This window comes from Amblyomma mixtum, chromosome 3, assembly GCF_055824585.1.
Source record: "Amblyomma mixtum isolate Tamu chromosome 3, ASM5582458v1, whole genome shotgun sequence".
NCBI lineage: Eukaryota > Metazoa > Arthropoda > Arachnida > Ixodida > Ixodidae > Amblyomma > Amblyomma mixtum.
Genome location: NC_143014.1, coordinates 360,351,843 through 360,372,531, shown reverse-complemented (window position 1 = coordinate 360,372,531; position 20,689 = coordinate 360,351,843). Strand labels below are relative to the sequence as shown.

At 46.0% G+C, this 20,689-nt stretch overlaps 1 pseudogene; it reads right to left on the bottom strand.

The window, feature by feature from the left end:
- Positions 1 to 18,311, bottom strand: part of LOC149356514 (uncharacterized) — a 35,858-nt pseudogene extending 17,547 nt beyond the window's left edge.
- Between the last annotated feature and the right edge of the window lie 2,378 nt (positions 18,312 to 20,689).

Below are 20,689 nucleotides of genomic sequence, written 5' to 3'. Positions count from 1 at the left end.
AACGTAGTATATGTGCGGAAAAAAAAAACTAAGTAGAATGGTAGAATGACTGAAATTAGAAAATATATTAATTGGTGAAATTTTTAAATAAATTAAACAAATTAGATATGCGAGGAATAAAATAAAATACGCTTTTGGGACATGAGGTGGAATTTTATATAGAGTTAACACGGTAAGCGATCGCTTGCAATAATGTAATCATTAAGGTAGCCGCATACAGGGACTAACGAGAATCCCGTGGCGCTCGCACCAAACGAGAGCAGAACTGGTAGAGACAAAGGGAGTCCTAACCTCGAAAGGCAGTTTTCTTCTTCTTCCTCTCAAACAATGGCACATCCTCTTCTTCTTCCTTTCAAGACATGGCACATACCCACATGGGGAGATTGGCCACGGTGTAGTGTAATAAACAAGGAAATTTGCGTAGGCGATTACGACAAAAATATCAGAGCCAAGCGTAAATTTTGAAAAATGTATCGATGAAAAACGACAGAAGATTATTTAAAGTTAAATAACAAAGAATATTTTGAAGAGAAAAAAAGAAAAGCTTCAAGAATTTTGAAAGAGTTAGCAAATCGACCTACCAGTTGCAATTATGTAATCATGGAGAACCCCACAAATTGCACCCAAGCAAATACTTTTGAGCTAGCAACGACCGATAATAACACTGGCAGCGATAACAGGAGCCCAAACCTAGAGAGAGGGACCTCTAGGTAAATCTTTCTCTGAAGTGCGAACTTTTGACAATATAGGAGGAAATTGTCTGCAGATTCAAAGTACCCTCATCAGCCACATAGGTTTGTTGGTGACCACACACAACTGCACAGATATAAATTTCAACTGGGAATACTGCATTGCAACCGCGTCATTGATACCTCACACAGCCTGGTTTTACACGAACGGACGTTCCAATTATATGCTAAGTGCTGACAATCAGTGGTATTTAGTAAGAGACCACACAACCTCGCTGATATGTGTTGGAAGCACCGAAAGCTGGAAATCACCAGCAAGCTGAAATTCGGGACGGGATGTGTCACTGACCCGCAAAGAGCTGACCTTGCTAAGTAATCAGCCACCTCGTTTGAATGAATACCTGCACGGCCAGGAAAACAAACAAAATGGACCTCTTTTAAAGTAGACGAGAGAAAAGATCGCAGGAAACGGCTCAAAAAATCTTTTGTGAAGTTTCAAGGGAGACTAAAACTGACAAACAATCAGCCAAGTATTCAAGAAGCGTAGCTTGTTGGGCCAGTTGGTGCATTGCAAGTGGGAAATTAGCGGAAAGGACGCGTTCACAAGCAGGAGAAGTACACAGGGCAACGCTGGAAACACAACTGAAATATTCTTCATTTATCGCCAACAACAGAACAGGGTGCACATGCGCGAGGGCAATCACAAACGCTATCAAAACAAGAAGAACAAAATTTATAAAGGGTTGGAAGATAGCATGGGGCAACCTATGTCCCATTCATGAAACTGTACTCTTTTGCCGTGAACCTGACAGAGCTGTCGCTGACGCATTCAGTGCCTAACTGCTTCATTTTGAAGGCTTCTAAGATTTCTCGTTCTGTCCGCGTTTTGCCGCGGCCGATGATTCTGATATTTTGGAATAGAGGGGTGCAGTCTTTGCAGTGGTTGCAATGTCTTGGCAGATTTGCTGTGTTGCCTGGCTGTAGCGAAGTGCGGTGCTGCCTCATACGGGCGTTGACGCATTGACCTGTTTGACCTATGTAGGCCTTCCTTCATTCCTTTGGGTATTTCAATTCTGTATCCAAAGACAGCATGGGTTAAGGCACTCTTCTTCTTTTCTACAGGGGCCAAGACGTTGGTTCGCTGTAGCCGTCGAAAGCAAGCTGCCGAACACATGTCTCAAATGTTTTGTACCCAATAAAATATTGTTTGCAATAAATCACTGTAATTTCATCGACGCATTTATCCTGGAATATCAAGCTCTAAAATGAGCCTTCCATACGAATACTTTATTTCAAATTGGCTTCCTCATCAAGTGAAATAATATACTCGTTTGGGAATCAGAAATGTAACCCTATACTAAGGAAAATTGCTGAAAAAATTTCCTGTCAAAACTACTTAAAAGTAACAGGCACGTACTCCTGAAATGTACTATAAAGGTAGCTGCAAAGGAGTATATAATACTTTTATTAATTGCCATGCTAACTCCTTTGTGATCACAAATTTACTCCTAAATAAACTCCTGTCTGCAGAGCGGTAACACTTTACTCCTTTTAGCACTCCGAAAGTACCCCTTCAAACAGAGGAGTAGACGATATACTCCTATTCTGAGGAGTATAAAAACCCCTTTTCGGGAGTGCGCTACACGATGAGCCATTAGACAGTTTTAGTTTCACGTACGTAGAGCGCTTACGGGTCCCCAGTGCGCAGAACGCGAAGTGTCTGCGTGGGTCTCACGGACGTACGTGAGAGTCAGATCTTTGCGTTGCGGTCTTTACGTTGCCCGCGTGCGTGGCGTTGGCAAGATGGCGGCGCCCTGCCCGCCCGCTTCAGAGATAATAGCTTCTTCGCTAATCCCTCGACGTGGTTTGGCAGCGGCGGCAGCACCCTGCGAGCATCACCACTTACACTGCTATCGAAACTGTGCAGATACGACGGAGAGCAGTCTTTTCCCGGATCGCCTAACGCTGCTCGGCTCCATCGGACGCGACGGGCTGCCTGGATTTTCCTGCCACTCGTCACCTTGCCCTACCGCACTACCGGCTTCGCACGAAATCACTGCTGCTATCACCGCTGCAAGCAACAAGTGCGCGTGCGCGCCTAACGGAGCCATCGACCGGATATAAATCAGAAGCAGCTGGCGAAGCGGTCATTTGGCAGCGGCGGCAGCACCCTGCGAGCATCACCACTTACACTGCTATCGAAACTGTGCAGGTTAGTTTGTACTCATATTCTTCTATTTTATGGTGCTTGTGCTGCGGTCGCTGCCAAAGACCTGTAGTGTAGTGTTTTTTCCTGTGTTGGTTCTGGCGACATCTTGTCGCAGGGAAAGCCATGTCTGACGTCTGCTGCACTTGTAATGTGGTCCTTCTTGAGAGCGACGGACGCGTGGCTTGTTCAGAGTGCGCACGGGAGTACCATTTCGGAAAATGTGCTGGGATAGCGGAAAAGTCTTTCAAGGGAAAATCTGACGCTGCTAAGAAAGCGTGGCGATGCCAAGATTGTCGGAGTTCGACGTCACATGGTAGCTGCAGTGATGAAAGTAAGACCGATGGAGATATAAGGGCTATCCTTACATCTATTAATCTGAAGCTTGAAAGCCTACCAGCCCTCGTAACTCGAGTGGAAGCCATAGAGGAATCTGTCACGCACATGTCTGCCATTTTTGAAGATTTGAAAAAAACAATCGGTGTGCAAGACAATGAGATAAAAGTGCTCAAAAAGAAGGTGCAAGAACTGGAGGAAAGGGAAGAAAACAACCTATTAGCTCAGGTTCAGCTTCAACGAGAAATAAATGAGCTTGAGTTTAGAAATAGGCAACTTAATCTTGAAGTTCATGGTGTTCCTTTTCGGAAAGATGAAAATCTGCTCACCATATTGAATGAGGTTGCAGATAAGCTCGACACGCCTCATCTCGTCGAACAAGACATTGTCTCGGCACACAGGCTGCCCGCTCAGAAAGATAAGACACCCGGCATAATCGTGCGCTTCACACGACAGGCGATCAGGGAATCGTGGTTGAGTAAGAAGAACAATCTAAAAGACAGTAAGCCAAAAATCTTCATCCAAGAAAACCTAACCAGGCACAACCGCGAACTGCTTCTAGCAACAAAAAATTGGGCGAAAGAGGCTGAGTTCAAATATGTATGGTACACCCATGGAAAGGTTCTTGTGCGGATGATGGATGGGGCAAACGCAATTCATTTTAAATGCCTCAAGGATCTTGATCGCCTTAAGCCAGAATGAAGTATGCACTGAATGCTATACTTAAGTGAAAAGGGCAAAGATGTATGAGCACAACTTTTACTCGGCAGATGAGCTGAACATTACGGTTTCTAATTTTAGGTCTTCCACACTGAAATGTGTACACCTAAATGCAAGATCTGTCCGCAACAAAACTTTTTCTTTAGAAGAATTCTTCGGTAAATTTTCTTTTAGTTTTTCTGTTATTATGTTCAGCGAAACATGGAGCACGAACGAGAGTGACGTTTTCAGAATGAAGGGCTACAATACGTACTATGTCAACCGCCCTTGTGGTCGCGGAGGTGGCATTGCAATCCTCACTTTGGAACAAATGGACTGTGAACTGCTTGATTCATTTAGCATAGTGACTCCAGACTATGAAGTGTTAACTTTAATTGCAGATAAGGTAATATATTCGGTCTGTTATCGACCACCAAATGGTCATATTTCATCATTTTTTGATTTTTATGAAGGCTTTCTTTCATTTGTTGTAGAGAACAAGTATAAGCTGATCGCCGCGGGTGATTATAATATTGATATGGGCGTTAACACTCCTATTAGTACAAATTTTAGCAACCTTCTCATTTCATATGGGTTTGACAACGTTATTAATGTACCCACCAGAATAACAACTGAATGTGAGTCAGTGCTAGACATATTTATAACCAACCTTTCATCGCAAGATATAAAAGCTGGTGCCCTATCGTGTTCCATCAGTGATCATCTTCCCGTGTTCCTTTGTTTACGAGTTGCCCGCACTCTAAACTGTTCGTCGGCTGACAGTCTTTACCAGCCAGTAACTGATTCGGCTCTCAATGCGTTTAGAAGTGAGCTGCTGCAAATAGACTGGCGCGAAGTTCTGAATATACATGATGCTAACAACGCCTACAATGTTTTTTTAGATACCTTCAAAAGATTGTACAATGCTCATTTTCCTGTTAAGCGACGCAAAAAGAGTAGAAAAATTCGAAAGCCATGGGTTACACATGAACTGTACCAAGAAATGAGAGCAAAAGATAAGCTCTACAGACAGTTTTTAAACACCCGCAACGCTGATGATTTGACCGTCTTTAAAAGGTATCGGAACCAGCTAACGAAAAAGCTGCGCACTGCACGTAAAGAGTACTTCTCGCGTTTTTTGGACGACAAAAATGTGCCGAGTGAGTTGCTTTGGGACAAATTAAACACGCTACTGCGTCGCGATAACCAACGTAGCTGCATTTCTAAACTAACAATTAATGGCAAAGTTTTGCATGAGGAGGAACTGGCTGATGCTTTCAATAAATTTCTTACAAGTATGAGTACTCCACGGAGTTCCTCAAATGCATGTCGGTATATCAGCACGCGGAATGAAAAATCAATATTTCTACAGCCAGTGAACGAACAGGAAGTAATTTCAACAATAAAAAATTTAAAAAACAGCACAAGTAGGGATATCGACGAAATTCAAATAAAACCAGTAAAGTATGTCGCAGATGTCATAGCACCAGTTCTAACGCATATCTTTAATAAATGTCTGACGACATCGACATTTCCGGTGAAAATGCAAACTGCAAAAGTAGTAATGCTTTTTAAAAAGGGAAGCCGAAATGAATTGGGCAATTACCGTCCGGTGTCTATCTTACCTATATTTTCTAAGCCTCTTGAAAAAATAATTCACTGTAGGCTTGTAAGTTTTGCTGACCACTGCGAATTAATAACAAAACACCAGTTTGGGTTTAGGAAGAATATGTCTACTGAATTAGCTCTGCTTCACCAGAAAGAGTATATTTTAACGCAGTTTGAAAGCAAGGCAATAGTAGTCGGCCTATTTGTCGATTTTTCCAAAGCATTCGACTTGGTGAACCATGATGTTCTGCTGCAGAAGTTGGACTTTTACGGTATACGAGGGTGTGGATTACAGTTATTACAATCATATTTATCCCATCGATGTCAAGTAGTCCAAATAAACAACTCGCGATCACCAGTCCTGCCACTGCTTTGTGGTGTCCCACAGGGCAGCATATTGGGCCCCTTGCTATTTAACCTGTATATTAATGACATTGTTAACATTAACCGGAACGCCAAATTTATTATATATGCAGATGATACTAGCATATTTTTTTCTGGTAATCACATCGATAAACTCATCACTGATTGTAACGACACCATAGTCCAACTGCAGCAATGGTCATCATCCAATTACATGAAGATTAACGAAAATAAAACAAAAGCAGTTGTCTTCCGGCCGAAAAATAAACCTGTTCCTCCTCATGCTGATATTGTTTTAAACTCTCATCCTGTTGACATTGTTGACCATTTCAAATGTCTTGGTGTGATATTCACTGCCAATATGTCCTGGGAATCTCATGTGAATTTTGTATTAGTGAAACTTGCTCGAATAACCGGTGTAGTTGGTCGTCTCCGATATATGCTTTCTACTAAAACAAAAATATTGGTCTATAATTCTCTTTTCTGTTCACACGTCAACTACTGCCAGCTTGTATGGGGCACAACTACATTCTCTAACACACAAAAAATATTCCATATGCAAAAACGGTATCTACGTCACGTGTACAATGCTGGCTACAATGCAACTACTGCAGAATTTTTTCACAGTGCTCATGTTATCACAGCCCACAAGCTATATCGTTACCGTTTGAGTGCTCGGTTTAAATATGAAGTGAAAAAAATATTCACAGCCTGGATGCCTTGGCACATTTAGAAGGAAATGCTAAATGTTATCAGACTAGACATGGAGAAAACTGGAAGGTTGCTGTACCACGCTTGAATTCTGGTATGGAGCGATTGTGTTATTCTTTGCCATCTCTGTTAAACTACTATCAGTCACTGAATTTTGATTTATTTAGCTGTTCCACTCTTAAACTTAGAGACATGTTTGCCGATTGACTAACCTGATTTTATCTATTCTGATGTTTGTTTTCCTAGCTCAGGACTTTTTTCCTTTGTTCTGCACTGATGAAGTGTCTTGATTGTTTATTGTTTTTTCATTATCTGGTGCTGTCTACACGCTGCCTTATATTTGGGGCTGCGGACTCGTCAAGTTGCCAAGTGGCAGCTTTTTTTCCGTAGCCCTCCATCTGTAGCACCGATGGAAATAAAGATTTGATTTGATTTGATTTGTGGTATCGTGCTGTAAACTGTTGTATTTACCTTTAGTTGGCCCATTATTGCTCTCGAGTGGAGTTTTAGGTGATAACTAGCTTTTGTTTTCCATATAGAAATCAGTTTCGGCAGCTCCTAAGCCTGATGGAGAAGCGTTTGTGGTCGTCATAGCAACGGAGACTGAGTGTGCCGCGGGTCTCGCGAGACCACGCGAGGCTCGAAACCTCGCGGGATATCGCGATACCCTTGGCACAGTCAACGTGAAAAGCAAAACGGTGCATGTTTTAGCTCCGTACACACACGTTGTCAACATGAGTGGGGCACCAGCGCGTCTTCGCTTCTACAGCCGCACTGTGGCTTGGCCTGGCTCGGCTTCAAGCAGCTCGACTAAACAAAGTTAGTTTTCTTTATCTGTGCTAGATGGCGCGGCATAACATGCTAGCGCATTTTTTTAGTTTCTATGGTAGATCTACACAGTTTGCATCCTGTACGTGTAGCTAAAACTGTACGAAGTGACACGAGCGTACGCTACGTAGACTGCTCACGTTTACGTACCGTCTTTGTCAAAAGTAACCAGGCTGCCGCGACGGCTGCGGGAGCAGGCGCGCCGTGCGGCGGCGTTGCGCTCGCTGTCGCTGGCCGCCGCTCGCCCGCTCCGAGGGTGCAGCTGCTGACGTAACTCTGCACCCTCACTCTCGTTTCTTAGATATGATAAAACTAGGCGCGTAAGATGTGCGCGCTGCGCTTTCGCGTGTTCGGAGCATGGTTGCGCCGAGCGAGGGCGCACTGTATGGCAGCGGTGCTCGTCTTTCGTTACGGGCAACTGCGCTGAAGTGGATACCTCGCGTTTTTCGCTGTATAATTATGCCTGCCTATAATTATGCCATGTTCTATGAAGTGTATAGGAAAACTATCATTTTTTCTGCTCGTTTTGATGCGTCTTAATTAAATTTAAATAAAGCTTAGCAGCAAGCAAATGCAAGAAATTATTATAATGAAGCATTGCACTGACCCCGCTGAGGTCGCTCAGTGGTTAAGACGCTCGGCTGACGGCCCGAAAGACGCGCGTCCGATCCTGGCAGCAGCGGGCGAATTTCGATGGAGGCGAAATTCTGAAGGCCGTGTACTGTGCGATGTCAGTGCACGTTAAAGAACCCCAGGTGGTCGAAATTTCCGGAGCCCTTCACTACGGCGTCCCTCATAGCCTGAGTCGCTTTGGGACGTTAAACCCTAAAAAACCAAGCCGAAGCATTGGAGTGAATTATAGGCATAGTAACCAGGGGGCTAATAGAAACGATTTGCGGATAAAAAACAGATAAGTGGCCTCGAAAACCGCCAAAGGCTAAAAAGCTTCCCCATGTGCGTGCACTCAAGCAGCGGTACCCAACACAACCCAGAAAAAGCGTATTTAAATTTTGAGGACCGTTACCCTGCTTTAATTAAGACGCATCAAAACGAGCAGAAAAAATGATAGTTTTCCTATACACTTCATAGAACATGGCATAATTATAGGCAGGCATAATTATACAGCGAAAAACGCGAGGTATCCACTTCAGCGCAGTTGCCCGTAACGAAAGACGAGCACCGCTGCTATACAGTGCGCCCTCGCTCGGCGCAACCATGCTCCGAACACGCGAAAGCGCAGCGCGCACATCTTACGCGCCTAGTTTTATCATACCTAAGAAACGAGAGTGAGGGTGCAGAGTTACGTCAGCAGCTGCACCCTCGGAGCGGGCGAGCGGCGGCCAGCGACAGCGAGCGCAACGCCGCCCCACGGCCGCGCGCCTGCTCCCGCAGCCGTCGCGGCAGCCTGGTTACTTTTGACAAAGACGGTACGTGAAGGTTCTACGTACATGAAACTAAAACTGTCTATTTACTCCTATCCGGGAGTTTTTCGGTTTGTTGTGTATATCGTAATGCAAAGGCGTCAGTACTGTAAACAGAAATCTAGAAATTTTGCGAAAAACAGCAGCAGGAAGAAGGAGTCAAGGATTTGTAACCGTTAAGAGGTCTCGCAGCTTCGTGTGCGCCATACACTGCTATCAAACATTAAATGTGTTTATTCTCTCTTTTCCGGCGGAAAAACATTCTAACTCCTCTCATCGCTAGCCTCAAGATATGAAGGAGAGTGAAAAAATTAAACATCTTTAAATGCAATCACGGTATTCTATTTTCAATGTTTTGCTTAAACTCACTGAAAGCGCTACCTACCGAGCGACAACGAGCAAACGTTTTGGTAAACTGTACAATGTAACTGGTCTGATCGCATACATTGTTAGCAATAGCTCCTGATTGCGAAAGAAAGTATTTCGAGGTTGTCGTTCCCAAGTATCGGCCAGTAAGATGGGAAGGATTTTATTGCATTTGTACGTATAAGGAAAAATACTTAAATGCAGTGCGACGAGTTAGTGGCATGGGTAAGAAAAGCAAGACCAGCAAAATTCAGCGACGGAAAAGGTACGCGCAATAAAATGCGGTAACATTGAAATGTGTAGCAAAAAGTAAATAAAAATCATTACATTCATCTCGTTCCAGTGCAAACTGGGACAGTCAAAGTCTGAGAGCACCCTTGCATCAGTGACAGAAGCGAAGACCAGAATAATTTCCCATTGTCGTGTTAATGCTGTTAAGGTTAATAATTCCTTACGCCTTACAGCGCAGCGAGGAGAAGTTTAATGTTGAGCTTGATGTTGCAGTGTGTTGGAGTGAGGAGCATATCCCCCGACAATTGAGTCATGGTTATTTTACAGTAGGCGCTCTGGAAACATAGTTGGTGCACTTTTAGTTCGCGTAAATTAAAGCAAGACTCTGCTAAAAACATACCGTGAAACATGTGCGTGCTTGAGTGCGCTATCGGGGGAAAGTCGAACAAAACACATCCCAATGAGCGGACAAATCATGAGCAAACGACTGAGTAAACGAACGGTATAGTAAGCAAGTGCATGGAAGTATGAACGAGCAGCGCGCACGAAAGCTATAGCAAATGGCAAAATGATGTAAGGAACGAACTAACGAGCTAACTAGCGAAGGAACGAGCAGGGCGCGCAGCAGGTGAACGAATTAACGGTCCAACTAACGCAAGAACCAACGAGTCAAAGGTCAAGTGAACAAAAGAGACGAGCGATGGTTGCATACCCGGTTACCATGGCGCCGGCACTTATTCGTGTAGCAGGTCACAAAAAACCCGCCAGAACTCATCGCCTTCTTCGCTTAAGCTGCAGCGCGAATCCACTGCTTCACAAAACTGCCGTTGGCGACGAAGCGGTACAGAAACAAAGCGGCAAAATTGTTTTCTTCTTTTCATCGGCAACAGGTTTCGGGAAAACTGCGTTCACAAAGCGCGCGTTCTCCATAGAAATTAAAGGTGCACTGAAGAGGATTCTGAACTTGTCTTTTTGCCGCGGGAACTCGATCTACACGTTCCTAGCATTCTTAGAAACTGCAACTTATTGCCCTGTATGGCCGATTTCCCTAATTAAATCGAATTAACGTCCGGCTCCCGCCCTTTTTTTTAATTCTCCCTCGTACGATGGGCGGAGTCGACCAACGCGTGAAGTTCCTTTCAGCCAGCTCCGTGGAGGCTTTGCTTTCGCTTTATTTTGTTTTTTAGGTTTCCATGAATAAATAGTTTCATTCGCAGATAATATAGCCGCAAAATAAGCCCGCAGAAATAAAAATACGCGCGGACTATTTGCTACTACGGACTACTACGTATTACTCCGCCGATGGCAGAGCGGCAAGCCGCCACGGGCCTACCACAGGGTTTTCCTGACCAGGAGAAGACGTCGACAGCCGCCCCAAGACCAACGACAAAAGCCCTGCAAAGGGAAGAACAAGCAAGCAATCACATTCTTCTCCTTCTTCTTCTCCACAGTAATCTTGGTACATACCCACACGGGGGGATTGGCCAAGGTACGGTGGTGAACGCCAACGTAGTATATGTGCGGAAAAAAAAAAGTAGAAAGGTAGAATGACTGAAATTAAAAAAATATATTAATTTGTGAAATTTTTAAATAAATTAAACAAATTAGATATGCGAGGAATAAAATAAAATACGCTTTTGGGACATGCGGTGCAATTTTATATGGAGTTAACACGGTAAGCGACCACTTGCAATAATGTAATCATGAAGGTAGCCGCAAATAGTGCTTAACGAGAATCCCGTGGCGCTCGCACCAAACGAGAGCAGAACTGGTGGAGACAAAGGGAGTCCTAACCTCGAAATGTAGTTTTCTTCTTGTTCTTCTTCTTCCTCTTAAACCATGGCACATCCTCTTCTTCTTCCTTTCAAGACATGGCACATACCCACATGGGGAGATTGGCCACGGTGTAGTGTAATAAACAAGGCAATTTGCGTAGGCGATTACGACAAAAATATCAGAGCCAAGCGTGAATTTTGAAAAATGTATCGATGAAAAACGACAGAAGATTATTTAAAGTTGTATAACAAAGAATATTTTGAAGAAAACAAAAGCTTCAAGAATTTTGAAAGAGCAAATCGACCTACGAGTTGCAATTATGGAATCATGGAGAACGCCACAAATTGCACCCAAGCAAATCCTTTTGAGCTAGCAACGAACGATAGTAACACTGTCAGCGATAACAGGAGCCCGAACCTAGAGAGAGGGACCTCCAGGTAAATCTTTCTCTGAAGTGCGAACTTTTGACAATATAGGAGGAAATGGTCTGCAGATTCAACGTCCCCTCATCAGCAACATAGGTTTGTTGGTGACCACACACAACTGCACAGATATAAACTTCAACTGGGAATACTGCATCGCAACCGCGTCATTGATACCTCACACAGCCTGGTTTTACACGAACGGACGTTCCAATTATATGCTAAGTGCTGATAATCAGTGGTATTCAGTAAGAGACCACGCAACCTCGCTGATATGTGTTGGAAGCACTGAAACCTGGAAATCACCAGCAGACTGAAATTCGGGACGGGATGTGTCACTGACCCGCCAAGAGCTGACCTTGCTAAGTAATCAGCCACCTCGTTTGAATGAATACCTGCATGCCCAGGTAAAAAAAAAACAAAATGGACCTCTTTTAGAGTAGATGAGAGAAAAAATCGCAGGAAACGGCTCAAAAAAATCTTTTGTGAAGTTTCAAGGGAGACTAAAACTGACAAACAATCAGCCAAGTATTCAAGAAGCGTAGCTTGTTGGGCCAGTTGGTGCATTGTAAGTGGGAAACCAGCGGAAAGGACGCGTTCACAAGCAGGAGAAGTACACAGGGCAACGCTGGAAACACAACTGAAATATTCTTCATTTATCGCCAACAACAGAACAGGGTGCACATGCGCGAAAGCAATCACAAACGCTATCAAAACAACAAGAACAAAATTGATCAAGCGTTGGAAGATAGCATGTGGCAACCTATGTCCCATTCATGAAACTGTACTCTTTTGCCGTGAACCTGACAAAGCTGTCGCTGACGCATTCAGTTTCTAACTGCTTCATTTTGAAGGCTTCTAAGATTTCTCGTTCTGTCTGCGTTTTGCCGCGGCCGATGATTCTGATATTTTGGAACAGAGGGGTGCAGTCTTTGCAGTGGTTGCAACTTTATGAGGCTTGTTACATGCGTATATGCTTGTTGGGATCTTGCTCCGAAATTCAAACTCATGAGATTGTCATCGTTCTTCCGCATGCATTGTGCTAACGTGAGAGCGCAATTATCACCGCAGAAACGGGAGCAGCTCTTTCTTTCCATTGCCGCCCGAACCCACTGGCGCTTATCTTGGAACCAAGCGCAGCGCGAAGCCCTGTCTTGGGCAGCTCGAAAGGCGTGAAGCGAGTGACGTTTTTTACAAAGCACGGATGAGAGCGCTGTAATCGCCGCGCATCCGGGCGCACGGAGCGCGCTGTCACGCGGTATTTTTTAAACTCCGCGGGCTTTCGTTTTTCCCGAATAAAAAGGGCCACGCTAAGTATATCTCGTTGGAAATGCCTGGGTTGTACAATATTTGTGGAGGTCCACAACTTTCCTATTGACGCCTGAACGTTTCAAGCTTTAGTTAAAAAGTTAATTTATTTATCTGGACTAATTATTCAAACAGCGGGAGCGAAAAAAATGGTACTGTAACTTTAGATAAATCCTAACAACAACCATGCGATTTCAGTTCTGAAGAACGCATAGTTTTTTTTTTCATTTTGGTGTAAGTTAGCTGGGACACCCTGTATAGTAAGTGGACCGAAAAGCAATTAAGGCTTCGAATTTGAACAACGAAATGGGTAATCAGTCATCGACAGATATGGTTAAAATAAAATCGACAATTAATCGACGCGCTTATCATGACGTCACTGTGACGCCAGAGGACCAGCCGCGCCAACGCAGTTGCCATGCGGACGAATGATGTCATGCACGCCTGCGTGGAATGTGATCACCGTGACGTGAGAGGCAGAGGGGGGCGACGAGTGCCGGGTAGGACTTTCGCATCCCTCTGATGCGGAAAGCCGCAGTGATATTTTCTAATTTTTTAGATGTAATTGGGTAACGGCGGGGAATTTATCCGATGTCAGGTGATTGTGCGGTTACGCTGCTTCAGAAGCAAATTAAAGCCGCTGGGAGGGTAAAATTTTCAAGATTACGGAGGAATGCGGGTAACCAGCTGAGGCGCTGGTGGTGTGACTTTCTCCATATAGTATCAAACAAAGGGTAGTGGTGATAGGAGACGGTGTGCGGAAGCGCAAAATAAAATTGCCAATGAAATATAAGGTGTCTAAATATAGTTAATAATTAGTCAAGATGTCAAAATACCGCGGACGGCAAGCAATAGAAAGGAATTGTACAGAATGAGTGCAAAAATGAAAGTTCGGAATGGATTGAAACATGCTTGGTGAACGAAATCCAAAGCAATCGGTTAAAAACACTTCATTTATTTGGAGAAATTAATTAATTACATGCAAAATCAATGGAGGGTTGAATGGTTTGGAGGGGTATGTAGTAAGAGGACGGGAAGGTAATTTAGTCGCCATATTTGAACAACGAAATGGGTAATCAATCGTCGTCCGATAAGGGTAAAACCTCGGTAATTAACGCGGTTAACGTGACGTCACTGTGACGCCAGAGGACCCGCCGCGCCAAGGTAGTTAGTTGCCATGAAGACGAATAGCCTTCTTCTCCTGGTGTCTCGTACTTTCGCTGGTGAAGTTATGTCTGAAATACATAAACTAGCTCACATGGTCAACTTGTTACAGTTTATTTCGCTTTCATAGAATGTGGCCACCGTGACGTCAAAGGCAAAGAGAATCAAAGAGGAGTGACGATTGCCGAGAAGGCATCAATACTTTCGTAAAATTGGTTTTTGAGGAAAGGAAATGGCGCAGTACCTGTCTCACATATCTCGGTGGACACCTGAACCGTGCCGTAAGGGTAGGGAGGAAGGTGGGAGTGACAGAAGAGAGAAAGAGGTGCCTCAGTCGAGGTCTCCAGAAAAATTCCGGGGGCACTTTGGCTCTCTAAAGTGCTGCAAGGCGAAAGCATTTCCTGGTGCACTGCTTGTTTTTTTTTTTACTTTTTTATTTTTCATATTTTGTTTTTTATGTTCTGTTTTTGGTGCTTTTGATTTTTCATTGTTTTTTGCTTTTATTTTCATACCTTATTTTATTTCCTTTTAATTTTTGTTTATTTTCTTATATTTATTTTTTACTTTTTCTTTTCTCGACTTTATTCCTTTTATTTTATTTATGAAACCCATGCATTCACTAGATGCGTCTTTATTCATGCTCGAACCTTGAGCCTTTGTGGCGGAGTGGTAGCGTCTCCGCTTCAAATGCCAGAGGCCTTGGTTCGATTCCCACCCTCGGCGCAGCAGTGACGCCGACAGGCGGACAAATCTGTCGACGCGTCTGTCGACACGGGTGGTGGTGAAAATATTTTAATGAAATAGTTTAGGAAGTTGTAGCGACGGTTGGAGCTCTCAGTCCGGAACCCCATTGGCGTAGGCTGCTGTCCGGGCTCTTTCGATGAGTTTCTTTTGACTCTTTTCGTCCGAGCTGGTCAGAGCTGTCTCCCACCGCGCCCAGGTTCCAACAAATTCAAAATTTTCGCTGCGACGCGCCGCTCAATCGCTCATTCGCTTGCATGTGAACCAGGCTTAATGCCTGCCGTAGACAGTCGAGTTGCGAAAAGTTTCGGATAGCACAGAAGCCCCCGCGCCCCGGATGCCACTATTCCATTGAAGGGCTGTGAGCAGCCACCTTGCATGCTCAATGAGAGCGGCACGGGTGCCGACGCGTCTGCTAACGACAGTATGAGGCATTAAAGGCTTTCGCCTTAATAATTTCGACCACCGGGGATCTTTAACGCCCGCTGACATCGCGCAGCACACGGGCGCCGTTCGCGTTCCGCCTCCATCGGAACGCGGCCGCCGCGGTCGGGGGGTACTCCGGCTCAGTAGACGAGCGCCTTAACCACTGAGCCACCGCGGCGGGTGGCGGTAGTGGCAGATGTGCGCTGCAGGCGTTGGCATTGACAACGCTGCGCCAGAAACGCGCCGCTGAAGCCCTAGGCGCTATAGTGGCCGCCGGAGCACGAAGTGAAACTGTGGATCTTCCAAGAAGCTAGCACAGCCTGACTTGTTTTTGAAATGGATGAAGCTAAAGGAAAAAGAAAACCCGGTGTTGTATAAAACAATTCTGACAACCAAATGCAATAATACCTGTGCGAAACTTGAACTCGAACAGTCCACCGGTGAAACTAAGAGAAGTATTCTACTGCACGCGTTAATTTCCTCAAGTGCCTTTATATGATACTTGCACAAGTAGACGCCGCTTCAAACGCCGCTGCGCACTCTGCTTTCGTTTTACCTACCCTGCACTGACACTAAAGCGTTCCATTTCCTTACATTTGTAAGCCACGCAAAGGGCGCAATGCAAGTATTTTTCACATCGAGCACAGCATCGCATATTAGCGGATATATTTGTGGTTTTAAAAATTGCTGAATTTTTAGCGGATTATGAAAACAGCGGAACACTTGGCTCCGCCGAGTCCGGCCTCGCCGCTCTGTAAAAGCGGCTGTTATGCCGACGCCAGGATTCTCAAACACACTACACCTTCAGCCGCCAATGGACGGGGGATTGACAGGAAACCACGAAAACCTTTCCGCAATTCGTAAGCAAACGCACATCATCGCTTCGTAAGGAAGGGGGCCCAGCCGGGAAGCTCTCGCCAACTGATTCGACTAAACGAAGTTACATTGTGTGGGGGCCCGCCTCCTCGTTCTGGTTTTCTCGCTTCATACCTGTCGCTTGAAGTTACATTACCCGTGGTTCCATATACTAAGCAGGTTATAATAAATGGGCCCCCTTCTCCTGCTGTTGCAGGTGAGGCCCTGGGCTGCAGCCCCCTTAGACCCCCCCTTAATCGAGCGCTGCCCGAGAGCTTGCATACACATTCTTTTCCCCTCATTCTGAGCAGGAAATCTGTGGTAGGACACTCCACGAGCGCCTTCGCTGCTCGAACAGCCTGGGACTGCGCAGCTTTTCTTGCTCACAGCAGCGCAAAACAGAAAGCGGTTTCACTAGCTGAAGAGAAGCGGTCTTGCCAAGAAAGCACAAGTAGCACAAGGCTGCGAAGAACCACGAAGAACAGACAGGTGCTGCAGCAGCCCAGAGCAGGCTATAGAGATGTATAGAGGGTAGCCTTAAGTGCTGTGTGCTAGGTTGTAGGATGTGCACAGTGAGGCACAAAGTCCTTCGATGGAAAACAATAGCCAGAGCCTCTGGTGGTGTATTCCTGTTTTACTTGCTTTTCAGCGCTTTTATTTCAGGTCAAGAAGGTGGTTTTGTTGAACTAATATAAAACGCAGAAAGGTGACAAAACGCATCTCCATTTATTCACGCAATTTGCAGTATATTTACTGTTTGTCCAATCACCTAGCTCTCACCCAATAATGTCATATCCGCTGCTAAAAACCGCCAATGTGTGGTGACACCATCAGAGCCTTGAATTTGTTTTTGCGAGAAAATTAAAATATTAAAAATAGGCATATACGTGGTGCGACAGATGCTTATAGCACCGTTTTAACTCGCTGTATGCGACAAACAGGCAAAACAATCAACTGAGATTGTCTTTCGGGGCCCCTAGAACTCATTCATTCTGTGCCTCTAACAGGCGCAGGAGTTGGGTCGGTCATCTTACTGTCGTGCGGCCTGAGAAGCGTATCACACAGGAGCACGTTCTTCCGTCTTGTCCAGGAAACACCTCCGTGATGCGACCATTTTTCATGTCTGTTGAGGGTGGAAATCGGCATGAAGCGGCACCAGATCGTTCACTTGATGGTCGCTTGATGCTGTGGGAGTGGGATTGCGGCGTGACCTTAGTGAACACAAATATTCGGTTTGCCACCGGTTCTACACGTTTTGGGTCAGGCACTGTCGGTACTTCCAACGATGACGCGTGTACTACACTCGAGCAGAAGTGCTTTCGGTTTCATCTCCTGGAACGTTTTCAGCAAAGCCTTGATGCATTTGCAGATGGCTCCATCAAAGACCGTTAGCCTGTGTCTGTTGGGTCTCACACGCCGTAACAACCTGCCCAAGCGTTATTTTGCTTCTTGCTAGCCCTTGTTCTAGTGGCTTCCATGGGAGCCTTGCCTCGTAGTGCCCATCAGTCAGTTAGAGAACGATTGAAATCTCTCACGTGCTCTTATTTTCTTGAGGGCTGCTGCTTGCGGTGATGCAGAGGCTCTCCACCTCCCAGGAAGCTTGAAGTTCGTTCGATAGGCTGGCTTATTTATCGCAGACGTTGGTGCACAGAACAGCCTTAGTAGATCATGACGCACCTAAAGCAGACCGCACTGTCGGTCCCTGCAGGGTCCAACGGAAGTCTGTCTTCAGCGCAACCAAGGTTCCTCGCACTCTTCTCACATCTGCATGCCCCCGCAGGGGCATCTGCTTCATGCAGACATTAGTGAGTTGCGACACCACGGGTTCCTGAGCATCCGCAGGGACATCCCCGCACGGGATGAAGATGAGCAGTGCGTCACCACGGACCCGAGACGGCACCTCCGGCCAGATCGGACCAGGTGAAATCGGCAGTCGAGTCTTCCTATCCTCCCCTCTAACTTTCACTTTCCTATATATTTCTTACAACTCTCCTGTCCCCTCCTCTCTTCTCAGTTTTTTCGCTTTCCATAGGTGGCGAGGGTTCACCTTGTGTGGCTAACCAACTTGTGTTACTCCATATTTGGTTATAGTTGCGGTGTACAGCTGGCGTGGACAGGGTTTGCTTTTAGGTACCTGTCCCTTCCCCTTGTTGGGCTCCATGGTGGGCGGCTGCCACTGCAGCCGCATACTTTTTTTATGGATTCCTTTTCTCAAACAAATGATCGCCCTTAAAAACGAGGGCGGACTGATGTCACTGCGCAGTTCCTGCAAAAAAAATTGGCAGTGGTTTAGCTCTAGTTAAACCTGGACGATTTTATCGCTGTGCAAGCCCCATCCACGTGGCTGGCGCTGGAATGTCCGCCATTGTGGCTTGCGATGGCGGTGTCAGCCATTTTGGCTTCCAACTAACCAAGCTGTTCTTGAAGTTTGCGCTTCTCTGATCTCTCTACCTGTAGCTCTCTTTCTAGGGCATCCATACGTAACACCAGTTTGGTGTTCGCTTGGTCAGCCCTGTCTAGGCTTGCACCTAATACGCAACATCTGAACATAAATCTGCGCCTTCGGCCTCCTCCACCGTTTCGAAGCTCGTTTCTTTCAAATTCACCGACGCCTCACACTCCTTGAATTTAACCTTCAGAGTCCTGACCATCGTAGCAGCAGTCGATTATTGCTACTACAAAATGCTAGGTTACCTACAGGCTCCAAACAAAAAAAAAACATTTACAAACGCGTGCACATATAAAATTCTAAATAAGTAACGAACTGGATTCGAAGAGAAGGGAAGCGTAGCAGGGGGCGGCAGAAAGTTAGGTGCGCGGATGAGATTAAAAAGTTTGTGGGGATACGGTGGCTGCAACTGCCAAAGGACAGGGTGAATGGGGATTCATGGGAGAGGTTTTTGCCCTGCAGTGGGCGTAGTCAGGCTGATGATGACGATGATGATATACATGCGGTTCACTAAGAGTCAAAGATTTCTACTGATTTTAGTCGACCAACACCCATCTATATTCTTGTGTGCGCACTTCCAGAGATTGTTTACTTTGGCATGAACCATCGCCTGTGGCCCGCCACTACTGAGTATGCGCGAACAGGGATTACTGCGCGAAGGAAATTGATCAGAGTACAAATCGTGCATTGATCCCCGCAATATCTATACTCGTTTTGATTCCTGAAATGCGAGATTGTGTTCTGGGTATTTTTTTAACAGCTTACGATATTTGAACGAATATCCACTATAGCTTTATCTGCATAACGTGTATGAACCTCTGCTAGTGTTCTTTTTTATGCGAAGCATATTACTAGAGCTACACTACAGCCCGTCGAGCGCGGCGGTGGAGCTACCATTGACCTTTAGCGTGACCACGTGACAACATGACGTCACAGCAGAGGATGAGATGGGTTGCCGGCTCGCGCGGTCGGCCGCGGCTCTGGAGGCTCCACATCAGAGGCGCGGCGGCCGACCACGTGACAACATGACGTCACAGCAGAGGAGAGATGGGCTGCCGGCTCGCGCGGTCGGCCGCGGCGGTGGAGGCTCCACATCAGAGGCGCTGCAGCTGACCACGGGACGCTACAGCAGCGGTATAAAGCTGAACTTGCCTCGCTCTCCGGGCACTTACGAGGCGGCCAGGTGTTGGGATGCCGCTTAGAAGCAGGGCTGATTTGAACGAGAAGCGAAAGCTTCAGTGTGCCACAGAGACCGATGAAGAGTGGGATGAACGTCAACCAAGGAAAGCCATGTATTACCAAGCCTAGCTATCAATATGCTTCGCATCTGACTAGGCTTAACCTTAGCTAAGCCTCAGCCATTTTTTCCCCTCGAGGCGCCGGCCGTTGTTAATCAGCGCCCGAAAGTGCGAAACCGGGCGCGCACCATCAGCCGCCAGAGATGCGAGCGAGAGCGCGGCTTGCCCCTACTAGCCAACTGAGAAAGCCTCTATACCATCGGATAAGGTAGTCACAGCATCGGACGATGCACTTACAGAGGTCTCGCCCATTGAAATTGTGGCGGAGTCACCGGAAAGCGAATCTCCTAGCGCGTCGAAAGCAGGAGAAGTTGCCGAACACGGCAGAGAGGACGTCCGTCTGGACATTAATGAAAACGCCTGCGCCGACGCAAACGAAGTAAACGAGGACGGCACACCGTGTTGTGCAGCGCATTCAACAGAGATGCAGAAACCCGAAACTTACGATCAACGGAAGCAGGCGCATGGAGAGTTTGCGGACGCTGAGTTGTGCGTTGGTGTCTCTGGCGAGGAATGCGAAACGAGTCCCGTGCTTTTGCACTGCTCTGAGCTTTGCGACTTTCCAGAAAGCAGCTGCAGTAGCGGGAACACCGCGACTGAGTGCAGAGCCGACCCTCATACGAAATTGGCTGAAACGCGTCAGGAGCATGACGAGAGCTGCGTGTCAGCAGTAATGTCGACAGAAAACACTGGTTCGTCCGCGCCTGTAGAAGCTAAGGTGCTGGACGACAGTGGAGCACAGAACCTCCCAGACGACATGGGAGCTGTAGACGTCGTTCCATCCAAGAAAGA